General features: G+C 37.7%; 1 protein-coding gene across 3 annotated transcripts in view; it reads left to right on the forward strand.

The window, feature by feature from the left end:
• Nucleotides 1–414: 414 nt before the first annotated feature.
• The window catches only part of TMEM267 (transmembrane protein 267), a 43,248-nt gene continuing 25,737 nt past the window's right edge, over nt 415–17,925 (forward strand). The window contains exons 1-2 of one of the 3 annotated variants that reach the window (XM_074386072.1): nt 415–497; nt 3,545–3,706. The gene's annotated coding sequence lies outside the window, so the exon portion shown is untranslated. Of the gene's footprint in view, nt 498–543; nt 578–3,544; nt 3,707–17,925 lie in introns of those variants that run through there. The other 2 variants (XM_074386077.1, XM_010336632.3) reach the window with 2 other exon arrangements.

The raw sequence follows: 17,925 nt of genomic DNA on the forward strand, positions 1-17,925 counted from the left end.
TTCACGGAAGGAAGTCAGCAGTATCGCTACACCTTCGAGACCCGACGGCCGAGGCTCCTAGCTCAAGCGTCTCGCAGTAAAGCCTGTGCGCCTGGCATTCGGGAGGACACTTCTCTGTCCCCACGTGGCGAAGTCGGCAACGTTTGTGGCACGGCTCCGGCCAATATAAGAAACGAATCCTAGGGTTTGACAAAAGGAAGCTAACAAGGCACTTCTCTCCTCTCACCCCGGCGACCCAAAAGTTTCTTTCTGGGGTGTCGGGGTCTAGGGTGGGCGAGGAGAAACTTGGAGTATCTACCCACTGCACCAAACAGCACTCAAGGGACGCTTCCTTTCGATTTGGCGCTGCCCAGTATCCCGGCATCCTCTCGGCCGACGCTCGGGTCTGAAGCCGCTCTGGCCGGCAACCGACATCTCTATGGTGCCGACCAAGGGGCGGAGGAGAGGGGCGGGGCTGCTGCTGGAGCTGCTGCTTGTTTGAACTCTGAGAGCCCGGGGTGGGTACGGCGGAGCCTCCGCGAGGGACTGCGTGGGCGGGGGAGGGGGCGGGATGGACGCCGCGGAACTGCGTGCTGAGGTGGGAGACCGGAGACGGGGACCACCTGAGTCTGGTGTATGGAGGGTCCGGTTGCGTGTGGGAGGGCATGCTGGAACGTCAGGCACGCGGGAGCCAGGAGCCTGCCGGGTGCGTGCGACCCACGAGCTGGCACTGTCCCGCGGCCCTAGGGTCTGCGAGGAGCCCTGGCGCCGCCCTCCGGCTTCGCGCTGTTTCTAGATCCCCCTAGACCCCATCCCTCCGCCTGGGCTCCGCGCTCCTAGCCTTTTTCTGGCCAAGCGTAGGGTTCCGGGGGACTTGACGGAGGAGCCCATTGCTGTCCTTAACCGGTTTAAGAGCCCGTCGCTTCCTGGAGCTCTTGAGGCTTGAATGCTCAAAGTGTGACATTGTCCCTTCCCTGCAGCTTGGTCCATTTTTTTTAATGACATTTTAAAAATTATTGCATCACACTAGCCTCAGAAAAGGATGTGTGGGAACTTCTGAGGCTTCAAACACGTTGAAATTCAGAATTTTGTTTTATTCGTAATAGGCATAGGAATTAAACATTTTAAGAATGTTCAAACACGTTGAAATTCAGAATTTTGTTTTATTCATAATGGGCATAGGAATTAAACATCAGACATCTGATGGCTCTAAAAAGTTTCAGTGAAAGTAAGCAAGATTTGTGTTTCCTTTGTCAGTTGCATCAGATTTGTCATCTGCTTTGGTATTTTTCCATTAAAGAAATTAAATTATTAAGTTTCACAGCAACTACAGTGAAGAGGACTTACTGGTAGAGCATAATAAAGGCCATTTCTGGAATTTGGAACAAGTTTTGACCTTAGGTTTTTGCATATAATTTGTAAGGTTGGTGGGGAGAGAGAAAGTTAAAACAAATGACATTTACTTAGAGAATTTATCATCTATTTGTTTTGACAGAAATAATGTCTAAGGGATTATTAGCAAACAATACACGATAACGTATAATTAAAGTGACCAGCTAATTATATGTTCGTGGAATTCAGGAAGGAGAAGAGTACTGCTATGTATACTCCGAAGGTCCCAAAGTTAGTGGCATTTGCTATAAGGAGGATGGGGTGTGACAAAGTTTGGCCATGGCAGAAAGTGGCTTCTGCAAGTCATAGGAAGAAATTTCTATGTCGATTATGTCAGAGAATTCATCCCAAACAGTATCTTTAGTTCATAGGCTGAGGATTGATTATGTGCTTACCCCTTGTATTAGTAAAATGGAATATTTATTAAATACCTTGAGCACATTGGATTTTATACATGACAAGTTTAAAAGAAAATTATAATCACTACTCTTAAGAAATCTTCTCAAAGTGAATATGTAAAATAAACTTAAGGCTTATGAATTTAGGAGATTCAGGAATCCGTTTTATTTGTAGGAGGAGGAATAAGAAGTGGAAAAGGAAAATAAGTTTAAGCAAAAAAATGGGTACCCTTAGGTGTATTATTCAGAGACAATGAGTAATACACGAAGAACACTTAGTAAATTTTTCTTTCTCTAATACTCAGAATCTAAGCCAGATGTTAAATATCTGCATCAGTAGTTGGAGTAGAATAGATGCCAGAAGTGTGGGTTCTGGAACTGCAATTATACCTTTCTTAAAAATAGGAATAGTACTGTTCTCAGAATTTCCTGTGTAACAAATAACACCAAAACTTAGAGGCATAAAACAGTGAACAATAATTTCATTCTTTCTGTGGGGTCAAGACTTAGCTGGGCAGTTCTGGCCCAGGGTCTCATGAAATTGTAATCGGCATGTCGGCCGTGGCTGTGAGCATCTGAAGGCTTGACGGACTGAAGGAATGTTTCCAAGTTCACTGTGAGCTTTTCCTTCCTCTTTGATCGAGCAAGCTGTTTTGTACTTTCCATTGATAAAATGCATTCATATTACACCCATTATGTATAATATATGTGTTCCTATTCATAAACCATGATACAGTTATTTGTAAACAGTAAATTTCACTTTTTGAGGTTGCTTTAAATTTGAATCATCGTGTAAATTGTTCAAGTAATCTTTTGATTTTTCGCTTTGCTCATGACACTTTATTAGCCAACTAATCCTTTTAAAATCTGAACTCATCATGTAAAATGTAGGGTTAGTAGTTTGGGCATGGTGGTTTATGCCTGTAGTCCCAGCACTTTGGGAGGCCAAGGTGGGAGGATCACTTGAGGCCAGGAGTTGAAGACCAGCCTGGTCAACACAGTGAGACCCCCATCTCTACAAAACACTTAAAAAACAAATTAGCCAAGTATAGTTGTGCAGTTCTGTAGTCCTAGCTACGTAGGCAGCTGAAGCAGGAGCCCATGAGTTCAAGGTTATAGTGAGCTATGATCATGCCACTACACTTCAGCTTAGGTGACAGAGCAACCTTGTCAAAAAAAAAAAAAAAGTAAGGTTATTAACATTTAAATATATATTGTAATTATTTAAAATTTCTCCCTGAGTGAAAGAAGATACAGTGCACTGGCTTTTTAAGGACATCATGAAATTTGCAGTTAAGTGGATATTGGCTTTTTATTTTTGTCTCCCTTCTGGAACGAGAGTTGAAAATAAATTCGTAATTAGATCAGTCTCAGTGACTCACTCCTGTAATCTCAGTTGCTTTGGGAAGTTGAGACAGGAGGATTACTTGAGGCCAGGAATTTGAGACCAGCCTGAACAACATAGAGGGACCCTATCTTTTCAAAAAAAAGAAAAAGAAAAAATTACCTAATCTTGGTGGCACTTGGCTGTAGTCCCAGCTACTCAGGAGGCTGAGTCAGGAGAATTGCTTGAGCCTAGGTGTTAGAGGCTGCAGTGAGCTAGGACCGTGCCACTGCACTCTAGCCTGGGTGACAGAGTAAGACTTTGTTTCTAAGACAGGAAAAGAAAATTTGTGATTAAATGTATACATAAACATGGGTTTAGTTGGGCATCTGTGTAGTTCGGCGCCCAGCCTAGGTTCTTCTCATACCTGAATGGCCTTCTTTCTCCTTAGGGCTACCTTACAGGCCACACCTTACTGAAGGAGGGGAATATTGCTGCTTACACTGCTGCTGCTGCTGCTGCTGCTGCTGCTGCTGCTGCTGCTGCTGCTGCTTGGTTGGCCATTAATTCAAGTTTTCAGTGTCCCAGTTTCAGTCCAGCTAAGTGGATAAGGGTATTTATTTTTTGTTCAAAGGGACATTTAATCAACTTTAAAGTTATATGTATTAAATATTTAAATATGTTGACTTCTTTATCCATTCAGGTATTGTATGTTTATTTTCTAAAGGAGACGATTCATAATTTGTGATGCTATAAATCCTGAGGTTTATGGAAAGGATTCATGACTGTGTAATGGAGGCATCTTTTGCATTTTTTTGCATTTTGGTCACATCTCTTGGTTGAGAGTACCTGAAAATCATTATTTCCAGATCCTGGAAGAATCTATAGAAAATAACCCATCTTAATGCTTTAGAGAACAATTTTCATTATTGCAAATGACCAAGAATGAGGATTGTTGTTGACTCCATTATCATGTAAACAATAGTTATCTGCATAGTAAGTATTCTTCACATAAGGAATCTGCATAAGTTATTTCATGTGAAGATATAGAAATCTTTAATATGGACTTTTCTTGTATCTATTATTGCATAACTATGAACAAATTGTTTTTATATTATACCATAAATTTGATTTATGAGATTGGGTGTAATTTTATTAATACCAATTAGTGTTATATATTTAATATGTTTGTTAATATATGTGTATAATGTTATAATTTTTTAAAATTACATTTTTTAAATTACACTTTTAAGAGGCTGACTTTAATAATCAAGTATGAGTTTAATTACTTCTGGCTTCAAATTTTCAAAGTAGCTTTATTGGTTTTATGGTCATAATAGTAAGACTTTGAAATTTTTCAAACATTCAAAAAAAAGAAAAAAAGTAATAATTATATTTGTAGCCCACCACTGAAAAATAAACCAAATGATCGGCCTTCCAGATTTTTGAATATACGTGTATATATGTTTTAACAAAAATGTAATTTTTTACATATTATTTTATAGGCTACCTCTTAAAATTTACTATTTACTGAACATCTTTCTAGGTCAGTAAGTATGAGAATAAGTATTTTTTAATGGCTGTGTATTTGTGGAATTTATTTCACTAGTACCATATTTTAGACATATATATTGTTTTAAATTTTTTCTCGTAAGAGCAATGCTATGCTGAACATTCATATATAGCTATTCATATTTATCTAATTATTTCCTTATTTTCCTAGAATTGGAAATGTATCCTCAAAAGTATTTGCTTATTTTTTATGATTTTTGATTCGTAGTCAAATTGACCAATAGAAAAGTTATACTACTTTATACTCTTGCTAATAATCTTTGAGTGTGATCATTATTTCCCTACTCCTACTAATACAGAATATTAGTAATCTTTTGTCAGTCTTACAAATTGAAATCTCATTGTTTTGATTTGAATTCAACTGATTACTAATAAAGTTGAAATCTTTTCGTATTTTTTGACCATTTGTATTTCTTTTCCAAATTGTCTTTTTATGTATACTGCCCACATTATTATTGGAATGCTTATTTTTTTTAATTAATTTTAAGAGCCTTTAATACATTAGGGCTACTAATCTTTCTCTGCCATAAATGTTCTAAATTTCCTCCATTTATCTGTCTTTAATTTTGCCATACAGAAGCTTTACATTATTGCATAGTCATGCCTATCAGATTTTTAAAAATAATTTTGAGCTCCTCTAGCTAGCTGGACTATATAGAATTCTGTTTACAAATTCATATAGATATCCTAAATTTGATAACACAGTTGATTACAAAAGCTGTCTAACCATGAAAGTTTTCCAGGCAAGTAATCAACCAAACTGATTCCCTTTCTTAATTTAATTAGAGAAACATATGAGTGTGACATTTTAAAATCTAAAGTTATATATATAATTACATAATACACACTAAAAGTTGATTATCCAGTCTAGGTTTTGTCTGATGATCAATTTTCTTCAGTGGTATTTAGTAATTATAGCCTTTTCTACCTACTGATTACCAGTATAGACAGGTCGTTTTCTGTTCAATATAATATATTTGGGAGGTTCTTCTTCCAATCCATTGTGAAGGAAGATAGAACCCATGTTCTTCTATACAAGTGTTCCTTTACTTATGATGGTGTCATGTCCTGATAAACCCATTGTAAGTCAAAAATTTCATGAGTTGAAAATACATGAATGCTCACAAACCCACTGTAGAGTCAAAAAATAATAAATTGACCCATCATAGGCCGAGACTGTCTGTATATACTGAAAAGGCCACATACTGTACTTTCTTCTCCAGCCTCGCAACTTGGGTGTGGGCATGTGACCTAGACTTAGCCAGTTAGACACATACCTTGCCCCACTCCAAATTTTGTATTGAGAGCAAGGAAATAAATACTGCCAAGAATCTTTTATAGCAGCAGCAGACAGGGCAGCACTGGCAGCAGTGCCATTGGTAATATCTGGTGACAGGTGTTTGGGCAGTGCAAGCTAGACTTCGTGGCAGGGAGATCATCAGACCAGTTGTCTGGTGTTGTTTTGACTGAAGTTCTTGAGGGATAGTTTTGAAGCCTGGTTTTCAAAACCTGACAAGTCTGTAATTTCCTAATATTCTTAATTATTTTTGTTGTTTTTCAGACAGGATCTCACCCTGTCACTTAGTGAAATAGCATGATCATAGTTCATTCCTGCAGCTTCACATTCCTGGACACGTGATCCTTCCACTTCAGCCTCCCAAGTAACTAGGACTACAGGTGTACACCACCACACCTGGCATTTTTTTTTATTATTTCTAGTACAGACCATCTGTGTTGCCCAGGCTGGTCTAAAACTCTGGCCTCAAGCAGTCCTCCTGCCTTGGCGTCACAAAGTGCTGGCTTTACAGGTGGAAGCTACCACACCTGGCCCCAAAAATTTAAATTTTTTTTTTTTTTACTTACACAAAAATGTTTTTGCCAAATAGTTTGCCCTTCCTTGCACTTAGAATCCTAACTGTTAATGAGATCTGGATTAAATAATGCATAATTCCTCTACCAGTTTGGAATTATGTACACATTTCTCCCCACCATATACATACTGGGTCTGGTTCTTGGTTTTGTATTCTCCTTTCAGTACTCACATTACACTACTTTTTTTCAAAAATTTGTTAGCATGTACTCTTTCAAATAAAATTTTAAATTATTTTGTGAAGTTCCTAGAAGAAAATCCCTTTTGGATTTTGATTAAAATTACATTATATTTATAGATTAATTTGGAGAGAATAACACCACCAATGTTGTCTTTTTTTTTTTTTTTTTTTTTTTTTTTTAATGAGGCAGAATTTCACGGTTGTTGCCCAGGCTGGAATGCAATGGTGTGATCTCGGCCCACTGCAACCTCTGCCTCCCGGGATCAAGCAATTCTCCTGCCTCAGCCTCCCAAGTAGCTGGGATTACAGGCATGTGCCACCACACCTTGCTAATTTTTGTATTTTTAGTAGAGACAGGGTTTCCCCATGTTGATCAGGCTGGTCTCGAACTCCTGACCTCAGGTGATCTGCCTGCCTCGGCCTCCCAAAGTGCTGGGATTATAGGCATGAGCCACTGTGCCCGGCCCAACGTTGTCTTCTTATGCAAGAAAACGGTCTGGCTTGTGTATCAGTTAGGATCCATCAAAGAAGCAGAACTACTTTGTGAGCTAAAGACCTGTGGAATTGTGGGAGGTAGTAGAGCAATCTTCAGACTGTTGCCTCCGAGTCTCTTGTTCAGCCAAAAGTTGCTGCAGGCCAGCTAGACTGGCAGTCAGGCAGGGATACCGGATGTGGATGAGACCAAGGACAAATTGAAACCCTTGGGGACATATGGAACCTGCATCAGCCTCTCACCAACCCTAGTTTTGTTGCTTGGGTAACATGCAGGAGAGGATGACCCTTTTGATATCAGCTGCACTTTGGGCCCATGATTTGGAGAAGTGAAGAGGTTTGATGGGAGTTGAAGGAGCTGCAGGTCCAGCTTCTTCCCCATGCCAGCAAGGTGAGCTAACAGATCAGCAGCACATGCAACCTTCACAATGTGCTCTGCAGTGGCCTTCACAGTGTAAAAGATAATGTTGCTTCACTTGTGACTTCACTTGATGTCTGCTGTAGCCAACAGTGCCCAGAACTATGTAAGGAAGGAAATTCTGGGAAATGTTTTTAAGTCCAACTTAGCTGAGTTGATACAGTAGAAAGCTACTAGAGCTCTTGTTAATTGATCTTTTTCATCTTTTAATAAAGTTTTATCATTTTCTTCATATGCATTCCTTGTTTATTTAATTCTTGATATTTTAATTCTTGGTATTTTGAGTTGCTGTTGTGAATGTTCATTTTCCCATTTTTATTCTTAAGATTATTGCTATTATATTGAAAAATTATTTTAGTTCATATCTTGAAAAACCACATTTTTCAACTTAAATTCCAAGTTTCCTGTTGGTTCTCTTGGGTAGGCAGTCATTTCACCTGCAAGCTAATGTAATTATCTTTTTCTTGCTGATAATGTAATGATACATTTTCTTCCCTCCATCTCCTGTCAATGTAATGATACATTTTCTTCCCATCTCCTGCCTTTATTCTTTTTCCTCATTACATTGATTAAAACTGCCAGAACAATGTTATAATAGCTATACTGTTTCTGACTTTTAAGGCAATGTTTCTGGGTTTTCATCATTTTCATTCCTAAACCAAATGGTTTCATCATTCTTTGTAAATTATTGGTCCTCAATGTTTAGTGAACGTAAGACTTACCTGATATGCATACTTACTAAAAATGCAAATTCACAGGAATGGGTGTTACATTTTACTGAATTCTTTCTTAGTATTTAATATGTAATACCTGGTGCAAAACAGATACAATATATGATAATTTTCCATTGATTCATTTAACAAATATTGATTTAGCCCTTACTGAAGATGTAATGATAAACAAAGTAGACAAAGTCTTTATTCTCTGAGCTTTTATTTTCTTTCCTGAAATGTTTACAGAGAATAAATACTTGAAAGATAGACAAGTATTTTGGATCTAAAGGTATTACTTGCACCACCATGTAATTTTTTAACCTGTTTAAATGTGATGAATGATACTGCATGTGGTCAGATAATTTAGCCTGAATGTTTTCATTTTTTAAATTTTGGTGAAGTTTTCTTGTGGTTGAGTAAGTGGTGAACTTTTTTTAATTTTTAATTTTTGTGGTTACATTGTGTGTGTGTGTGTGTGTGTGTGTGTGTGTGTATACATATATAAATAGATAGAGGTGGGGCTCATGAGATGTTTTGATACAGGCATGCAATGTGAAATAAGCACATCATGGAGAATGGGGTATCCATTCCCTTAGACATTTATTCTTTGAGTTATAAACAATCCAGTTACACTCTTTATTTTAAAATGTACAATTAAGTTGTTATTGACTGTAGTTACCTTGTTGTGCTATCAAGTAATAGATATTATTCATCCTTCCTACTTTTTTTGTAACCATTAAGTATCCCCACCACCCCCTGTTGCCCCCCACCCCCACTACCCAACCAGCCTCTGGTAATGATGCTTCTACTACTCTATGTCCATGCATTCAATTGTTTTGATATTTAGATCCCACAAGTAAGTGAGAACATGTGATGTTTGTCTTTCTGTGCCTAGCTTATTTCACTTAACAAAATGTTCTCCACTTCCATTCATGTTGTTGCAGATAATTGGATCTCATTCTTTCTTATGGCCGAATAATAGTACATTGTGTGTATGTACCACATTTTCTTTACTCATTCATATGTTGATACACACTTGGTTTGCTTCCAAATCTTTGATATTGTAAACAATGCTGCAAGAAACACAGGAGTGCAGATATCTCTTTGATATACTGATTTCATTTCTTTTGGGTATATATCCAGCAGTGGGATTGCTGAATCATGTGGTAGCTCAATTTTTAGTTTTTTGAGAGACCTCCAAACTGTTCTCCATAGTGGCTGTACTAATTTACATCCTCACCAACAGTGTACAAGGGCTCCCTTTTCTCCACATCCTCATCAGCTTTCTTTATTGCCTGTCTTGTGAATATAAGCCATTTTTACTGTAGGAGATGATATCTCACTATAGTTTTGATTTGCATTGCTCTGCAAAAATGTTGAGCACCTTTTCATATGCCTGTTTGCCATTTGTATGTCTTCATTTGAGAAATGTCTATTCAAATCTTTTGCCTATTTTTTATTATATTATGAGATTTTTTCCTATAAAGTTGTTTGGGCTCCTTATATATTCTGGTTAATACTCCTTTGTCAAATTGGTAATTTGCAAATATTTTTTCCCATTCTCTGTGTTTTTTTCTTCTCTTCACTGATCGTATCCTTTGCTGTGCAGAATCATTTTAGCCTGATGTGATCCCATTTGTCCAGTTTTGTTTTGGTGACCTGTGCTTGAGAGGTATTGCTCAAGAAATTTTTGCCCACATCAATGACCTAGAGATTTTCACCAATGTTTTCTTGTAGTCTTTTATAGTTTTAAGTCTTAGATTTAAGTTTTTAATTCATTTTGATTTGAATATGGTGTGAGATAGGGGTCTACTTTCATTCTTCTGCATATTCATATCTAGTTTTCCCAGTACCATTTGTTGAATAGACTATCTTTTCCCCAGTGTATGTTCTTGGCACCTTTGTCAAAAATTAGTTCACTATAGGCATGCAGATTTGTTTCTGGGTTCTCTATTCTGTTTCATTGGCTGATGTGTCTGTTTTTATGCCAGAACCATGCTGTTTTGGTTACTCTAGCTCTGTTGTATAATTTGAAATCAAGTAATGTGATTCTTCCAGTTTTGTTCTTTTTGCTTAGGACAGCTTTGGTTATTCTGGGCCTTTTGTGGGTCCATATAAATTTTAGGATTTTTTTCTATTTCTGTGAAGAATGTTATTGGTATTTTGATAGGGATTGCATTGAATCTATAGATTGCTTTGGGTAGTAATGACATTTTAACAATATTGATTCTTCCAGTCCATGAACATGGAATATTTTTCCTTTTTTTTTTTTTTTTTTTGGTGTCCTCTTAAATTTCTTTCTTCACTCTTTATAGTTTTCATTATAGAGATCTTTCACTTCTTCGGTTAAGTTAATTTTTAGATATTTAATTTTATGTGTGGCAATCATAAATGGGATTACTTTTAAAATTTGTTTCACTTTGTTCAATATTGGCATGTAAAAATGCTAGTGATTTTTGTATATTACTTTTGTATCCTGCAAATTTACTAAACTTATTTATCTTCTCTCTTTTATCTTCCTTCTTTTTTTCTTAGTCTGGCTAAAGGTTTGTCAATTTTGTTTAATTTTCCAAAAAACCAACCTTTTGTTTCATTGATCTTTTGTATTTTTTATTTCTATTTTATTTATTTATTCTCTGACCTTTATTATTTCTTTTCTTCTACTAATTTTGGGCTTGGTTTACTCATGCTTTTCTAGTTTAATACTTTTAATAGTTTTCTTGTGGCATGTTAGTTTTCATGTGTATGTTAGGTTTTTCCAAATATAACGTCATATCATCTGCAAACAGGGTAATTTGACTTCATTCTTTCCAATTTGGATGTCCTTTGTATCTTTCTCTTATCTGATTGCTCTAGCTAGGTTGTCTGTTACTGTTGAACAACAGTAGTGACAATGGGCATCCTTGTCTTGTTCCAGATCTTAGAGGAAAAGCTTTCAATTTTCCCCCATTCAGTGTTGTGAATGCAAAATATTTGAGACAGGTCTCAATCAGTTTAGGAAGTTTAGGTTAAGGATGTGCTCATGAAACAGTCTCAGAAGGTCCTGATGACATGTGCCCAAAGTGTTCAGGATACAGCCTGCTTTTATACATTTTGGGATTCATGAGACATCAGTCAGTATGTGTAAGATGTATGTTGGGGCCGAGCACAGTGGCTCAAACCTGTAGTCCCAGCACTTTAGGAGGCTGAGGTGGTAGATCAGTTGAGGTCAGGAGTTCAAGACCAGCCTGGCCAAGATGGTGAAATCCCATCTCTACTAAAAACACAAAAATTAGCTGGGTATGGTGGCACACTCCTGTAATACCAGTTACTCTGGAGGCTGAGGCATGTGAATCATTTGAACCTGGGAGGCGGAGGTTGCAGTGAGCCGAGATTGCACCACTGCATTCCAGCCTGGGCAGCAGAATGAGACTCCATCTGGAAAAATAAAAATAAAAATAAAAAAGATGTATGTTGGTTCCTTCTGGAAAGGTGGGACAACTAGGGAAGGCTTTCAGGTCTTAGGTAGATAAGAGATAAAAGGTTGTTGCGTTATTTTGAGTCCTGTCCCAGCCTTTCACTGAATACACAATTTCGTCTGGTTCAGTGAATCTGCATTTTTACGTAAATAGGGCAGAGGAAGCAATCAGATATGCATTTCTCTCAGATGAGCAGGGGGATGATCTACTGTCCTGCACCTGTGAAGATAAGCCATCAATTTACATTACCAGAGTGAAATTCAGTGAAACTGTTTCAGGGTAAAGATCTTGAGGTCCACAAGGAAGTTACTTGTGGGCAAATTGTGAGGGAAATATATAGCTTTTTATCTTTGTAGCTATCTTATTTGAGAATAAAGTGGGAGGCAGGTTTGCCTTACATAGTTCCCAACTTGACTTTTCTCTCGACTTAGTGATTTGAGGGTCCCAAGATTTCTTTTCCTGTCATAGTGTGCTACTAGCTGTGGATCTGTCATATACAGTTTCTATTATGTTGAGGCATGTTCCTTCTATACACAGTTATTTGTGGGGTTTTTAAAAGAAATAAATGTTGAATTTTATCTAGCCCTTTTTTAGCATCAATTGAAATGATCATACGGTTTTTGCCCTTCATTCTTTTGATATGGTGTATCACACTGATTGATCCTGTATGTTGAACCATCCTTGCAGCCCAGGGATAAATCCCACTTGGTCGTGATGAATGATCTTTCTAATGTATTGGTGAATTCAGTTTGTTATAGTATTTTATTGAGAATTTTTACATCCAATATTCATCAGAGATATTGGCCTGTGGTTTTCTTTTTTGATGTGTCTTTGTTTAACTTGTCAAAAAAAAAAAAAAAAAAAACCTTGTGTTTCATTAATCTTTTGTATTTTTTTCACTTCAATTTCATTTATATCTTCTCTGATCATTATTATTTCTTTTCTTCTACTAATTTTGGACTTGGTTTGCCCTTGCTTTTCTAGTTAAGATGCACTGTTAGATTGTTCATATAAAGTTCCTCTTTTTTTTGATGTAGGCATTTATAGCTGTAAACTTACCTCAGTACTGCTTTTGCCATATCTCATAGATTTTTATATGGGTATGTTATGTTTCCATTATTATTTGTTTCATGACATTTTAAATTTTTCTTCTTAATTTCTTCATTGACCCACTCATCATTCAGGAAAATATTGTTTTATTTCCATGTATTTGTATAGTTTCCAAAATTTCTCTTGTTATTAATTTCTAATTTTATGCCACTGTGGTCCAGGAAGATGCTTGATATTATTTCAATTTTTTTTAATGTTTTAAGACTTGTTTTATATAGCATATCCCCAAGAATATCCATGTGCTAAGGAAAAGAATGTATATTCTGCAGCTCTTAGATGAAATGTTCTGTAAATATTTATTACATCACTTTGATCTGTAGTGCAGATTAAGTCTTGTGGACCCCAAAAATTTGAGACAGGTCTCAGTTAATTTAGGAAGTTTATTTTGCCAAGGTTGAGGATACACCCATGACAAAGCCTCAGGAAGTCCTGATGACATGTGCCCAAGGTAGTCGGGGCACAGCTTGGTTTTATACATTTTAGGGAGACATGAGACATCAGTCAATATGTAAGAAGTACATTAGTTCCATCCAGAAAAACAGAAACAGCTCAAAGTAACCCTCACCCCCAACTGGGGGATTCCAGGTCACAGGTGAGAAACAGACGGTTGCATTCGAGTTTCTGATAAATCTATCCAAAGAAGGCAATCAGAATATGCATCTGTCTCTGTTAGCGAAGGGTTAACTCAAACAGAATGGGAGGCAGATTTGCTGTTCTGGAACTGTTCCGGAACTGTTCCGGAACAGTTCCAAGTTTGAAAGGACCCAAGATATTTTCATTTCACAGAATGATGTTTCTTTGTTGAATTTCTGTCTGGAAGATCTGTCCAATGCCAAAAGTGGGGTGTTGAAGGCTCTAGCTAGTATTGTATTGGGGCCTATCTCTCTTCTTTAGCTCTAATAATATTTCTTTAGCTCTAATAATATTACTTTTTTGTCATTATACAGTGACCTTGTCTCTTACACTTTTTGTCTTGAAATTCATTTTTTCTAATATAAGTGTAGCTACTCCTGCTCCTTTTTGGCTTCTATTAGCGTAGACTATCTTTTCCCATCCTTTATTTTCAGTCGATGTGTGTCTTCATAGATGAACTCTTTCTTGTAAGTAACAGATCAATGGGTCTTGGTTTTTCAGCCATTTGGCCACTCTGTGGCTTTTGATTAGAGAGTTTAGTCCATTTATATTCAATGTTATCATTGATAAGTAAGGACTTACTCTTGCCATTTTGCTGTTTATTATCTGTGGTCTTTTCTTTTCTTTTCTTTTCTTTTCTTTTCTTTTTTTTTTTTGAGATGGAGTTTCGCTCTTGTTACCTAGGCTGGAGTGCAATGGTGTGATCTCGGCTTACCACAACCTGGGTTCAGGCAATTCTCCTACCTCAGCCTCCTAGCTGGGATTACAGGCACGTGTTACCATGCCCAGCTAATTTTTTTGTATTTTTAGTAGAGACGGGGTTTCACCATGTTGACCAGGATGGTCTCGATCTCTTGACCTTGTGATCCACCCGCCTCGGCCTCCCAAAGTGCTGGGATTACAGGTTTGAGCCACCACACCCAGGCTCTTCCTTCTTCTATTCTTCTTCTTTTTTTTGAGACAGTCTCTCTCTGTTGCCCAGGCTGGAGTGCAGTGGTGCAATCTCAGCTCACTGTAATCTCTACCTCCCAGGTTCAAGCAATTCTCCTGCCTCAGCCTCCCAAGTAGCTGGAACTACAGACATGTGCCACTACATCCAGCTAATTTTTGTATTTTTAGAAGAGCTGGGATTTTACTGTGTTGGCTAGGCTGGTCTCAGGCTCCTAACCTCAAGTGATCCACTTGCCTTGGCGTCCAAAAGTGTTGGGATATTAGATGTGAGCCATAGTGTCCAGCCTCTTCCTTCTTTCTTTCCTTCCTGTCTTACTTTAGTGAAGATTATTTTCTCTGGGGATGTGATCTACTTTCTTGCTTTTTATTTTTTGGGTATTCATTGTACGTTTTTTGATTTGAGGTTACCATGAGGTTTGCAGATACTCTTACAACCCATTGTTTCACCTGATAACAACTTAACACTGTTCACATAAACAAACAAACAAAAACAAAACTAAAAGCTCTATGCTTTAACTTCATCCCTCACATTTTTGATGTTTCTATTTATGTCTTATTGTACTATGTCTTGAAAAGTTGTAGGCATTAGTTTTGATTGGCTCATCATTTATTCCTTTCACTTAGGATAAGAGTAGTTTACATTCCACATTTACAGTTTTATCATATTCTGTGTTTGTGTGTGTGTGTACTTATTATTACCAGTGAGTTTTATACCTTCAAATGATTTATTATTGCTTATTAACATCCTTTTTTCTCTTATTGAAGTACTCCCTTTAGCTTTCCTTGTAGGACAGGTCTGGTGTTGATGAAATCACTCTGTGTATGTTTGGGAAAGTTTTCATTTATCCTTCATATTTGAAGGATTTTTTGCCAGACATATTATTCTAAGATAAAAGTTTTTTTCCTTCACCACTTTTAATATGTCATACCACTCTCTCCTAGCCTGTAAGGTTTCCACTGAAAAGTCTGCTGCCCAGTGTATTGGAGCTCCGTTGTATGTGGTTTCTTTTCTCTTGCTGCTTTTAGTATTGTTTCTTTATCCTTGACTTTTGGGAGTTTTATTACTAAATGCCTTAAGGTTGTCTTCTTTGGATTAAATCTGCTTGGTGTTCTACAAGCTTCTTGTACTTGGATAGTGATATCTAAGTTTGAGAAGTTCTCTGTTATCCCTTTCAATAAACTTTCTACCCCTATCTCCTTCTCTGTCTCATCTTTATGGCCAATAACTATTAAATTTGCTTTTTTGAGGCTGTTTTCTAGATCCTGTAAGTGTACTTCATTTTTAAAATTCTTTTTTCATTTGTCTCCTCTGACTATATTTTCAAATCCTGTCTTCAAGCTCACTAATTCTTCTACTTGATCACTTTTTCTATTAAAGAACTGTTACATGTAAATTTTTGGTGCCACAAAAGAAGTAGCACTTGAATGTAAATTTCCTCAGCAAGGCAATTTACTTCTACAGAAGGGTGTGGCTCAAAGATGTAACAATGGCAAGTGCACACCTGGACAAGGGAGGGGAAGGGGTTCTTTTTCGTGACAGAGGTAGCTCCTGCTGCTGTGTCATTCCCCTATTGGCTTGGGTTAGACCACACAGTATAAGCTAATTCCAATTGGCTATTTTAAAGAGAGCAGGGATACAAGCTGGAATGGTGGGCTGGGTAGTTTGGCTGGAAGGACAGTTATGAGACAGGTCAGAGCCAGTGACCAGAGGTGACTCAGGTCAAAGCAAGTGACCCAGGCAGGTGACTAGAGAAGGTGACCAGGCTGAGTCAGGATGGAGCAGGGGACCAGGGGAACCGATGTGAACTACTGATTAGAACTGGTAGAAAAATGTTGATTGCTGAAACTACAAGGAAGTTAAACTTTAAAGTGGAGAATTAAAGAATAAGAGTGCTAAACATACTAACATACTGATTCTTTGAAGAGAAACTTGGAGTGCACTATATCTGACAATTTCCCATCTTGAATTTTTTACAGTTTTTTTTCTTTTCTCTTCAAACTTCCTTAACATGTCTTGGCTTAGTTGTTCCTTTGGCAGCATCCTGTTAGGGGACCCCTTTGATAGCATCCCTGATGTAATTAATAAACCACTGCTGATCATAATAGATGTAATTTATTTAAGTTACATTTTTATTAATTGTCACCTTCAAAAATATTGACTTAAATCCAGCAGCTATTTGATCTCAGGCTTTAAATGTATTTGATAACTCCAGTAGTGTTTATATAAACATGGGAGTTAAAGAACCCATGTGAAGCATTTCTTTTTTTATGATTTCTTTTCTTTTTCTTTTTTTATTGTGTTGATGGAATGCTAGGGTGAAAAGGAATGGCCAGTTGGACTAGAACACAGTGCTGCTCTAATTACTTGGCAGAGTACCCAGCAGTAGTTGACTGTAATACCATCACACATTTGCTTGGGGATGAACAAGGGCAGATTGATTGGTAAGCTCTTGAAAAGGCTTGGTTTCACAGCCCTCTGTTAAGTCTTCAAGGAATGCCAACTTTTCCCCCTGCTGTGAAGGCACAAGGTGAAGTAAACATTGGGGGCTGGAGGCCGGATGGTCCTCGGGGGCTGACCCGCAGGGCTCTTAACCTTAGGGATCAGCAGTGAAAAAGTCTTGCATGACTTATTGCCCCAGGCTGTGGAGTTCAGGAAGAGAGCTACCATACAGCTTGTGCCTGATCTGTGAGAGGAACACCCAAGTGGAAAGGGGAAATCTGGGTCTCTGGCCTGCCTGTTGCACAAGTGTAACAGTTACCCATTTAGCATGCAAACAAAATATCTAATCCATTCCAGCCAAGCATTTGCATTCTGATACCCTGCCTGTTTCGGTTGCTATAGTTTGTTTTAAATATTTAACCTCTGCAACAACTACTTTGGTTTTATCATTGGGTAGATAATGAGAGAAGGTTTGGTTACAGAGAGGTTAAAAGATGGCAAAGAGGGTGCAGGAGGTAAGGAGGCAATGAAGCACATTTTAAAGGATTCTGTGGGGTCCCTCCCTGAGACTTTTGCTCCTGTACCATAGAAATGGCTTGATGAAGGGGAAGAACTTTGGGAAGCAGAGATGGTAATCTGTCTGACAATGGGGAGGGGTAACTCCTTTGGTAAAATGAATATATGGTTTCAAGAAACTGAAAGTACCAGTTGGGGTGGTCCATCCTTTGTCTTCAGTATTTTATAAAACATTGGACCAGCTTTGGCAGAGAAGCTCTGTTCTAGGAGGACAAGATTTCCAGTTTATACTGGAGTCTTTGTCAAACTCTTCTGAAACTTATTCCAGTTAATGGATTTTTATTTTTGTCTGAGGCAAATTAGGAAGGATAAAGATACTTTTCTGAAGTTGAGAGTTGCCTCTGACTTGGCAAGTCTCCACAGGGTATAACAAGGCAATCATCAAATATAATAGTTTGAGGTGAAATTGACTTGGTTA

Source organism: Saimiri boliviensis, chromosome 1 (assembly GCF_048565385.1).
Source record: "Saimiri boliviensis isolate mSaiBol1 chromosome 1, mSaiBol1.pri, whole genome shotgun sequence".
Taxonomy (NCBI): Eukaryota; Metazoa; Chordata; class Mammalia; order Primates; family Cebidae; genus Saimiri; species Saimiri boliviensis.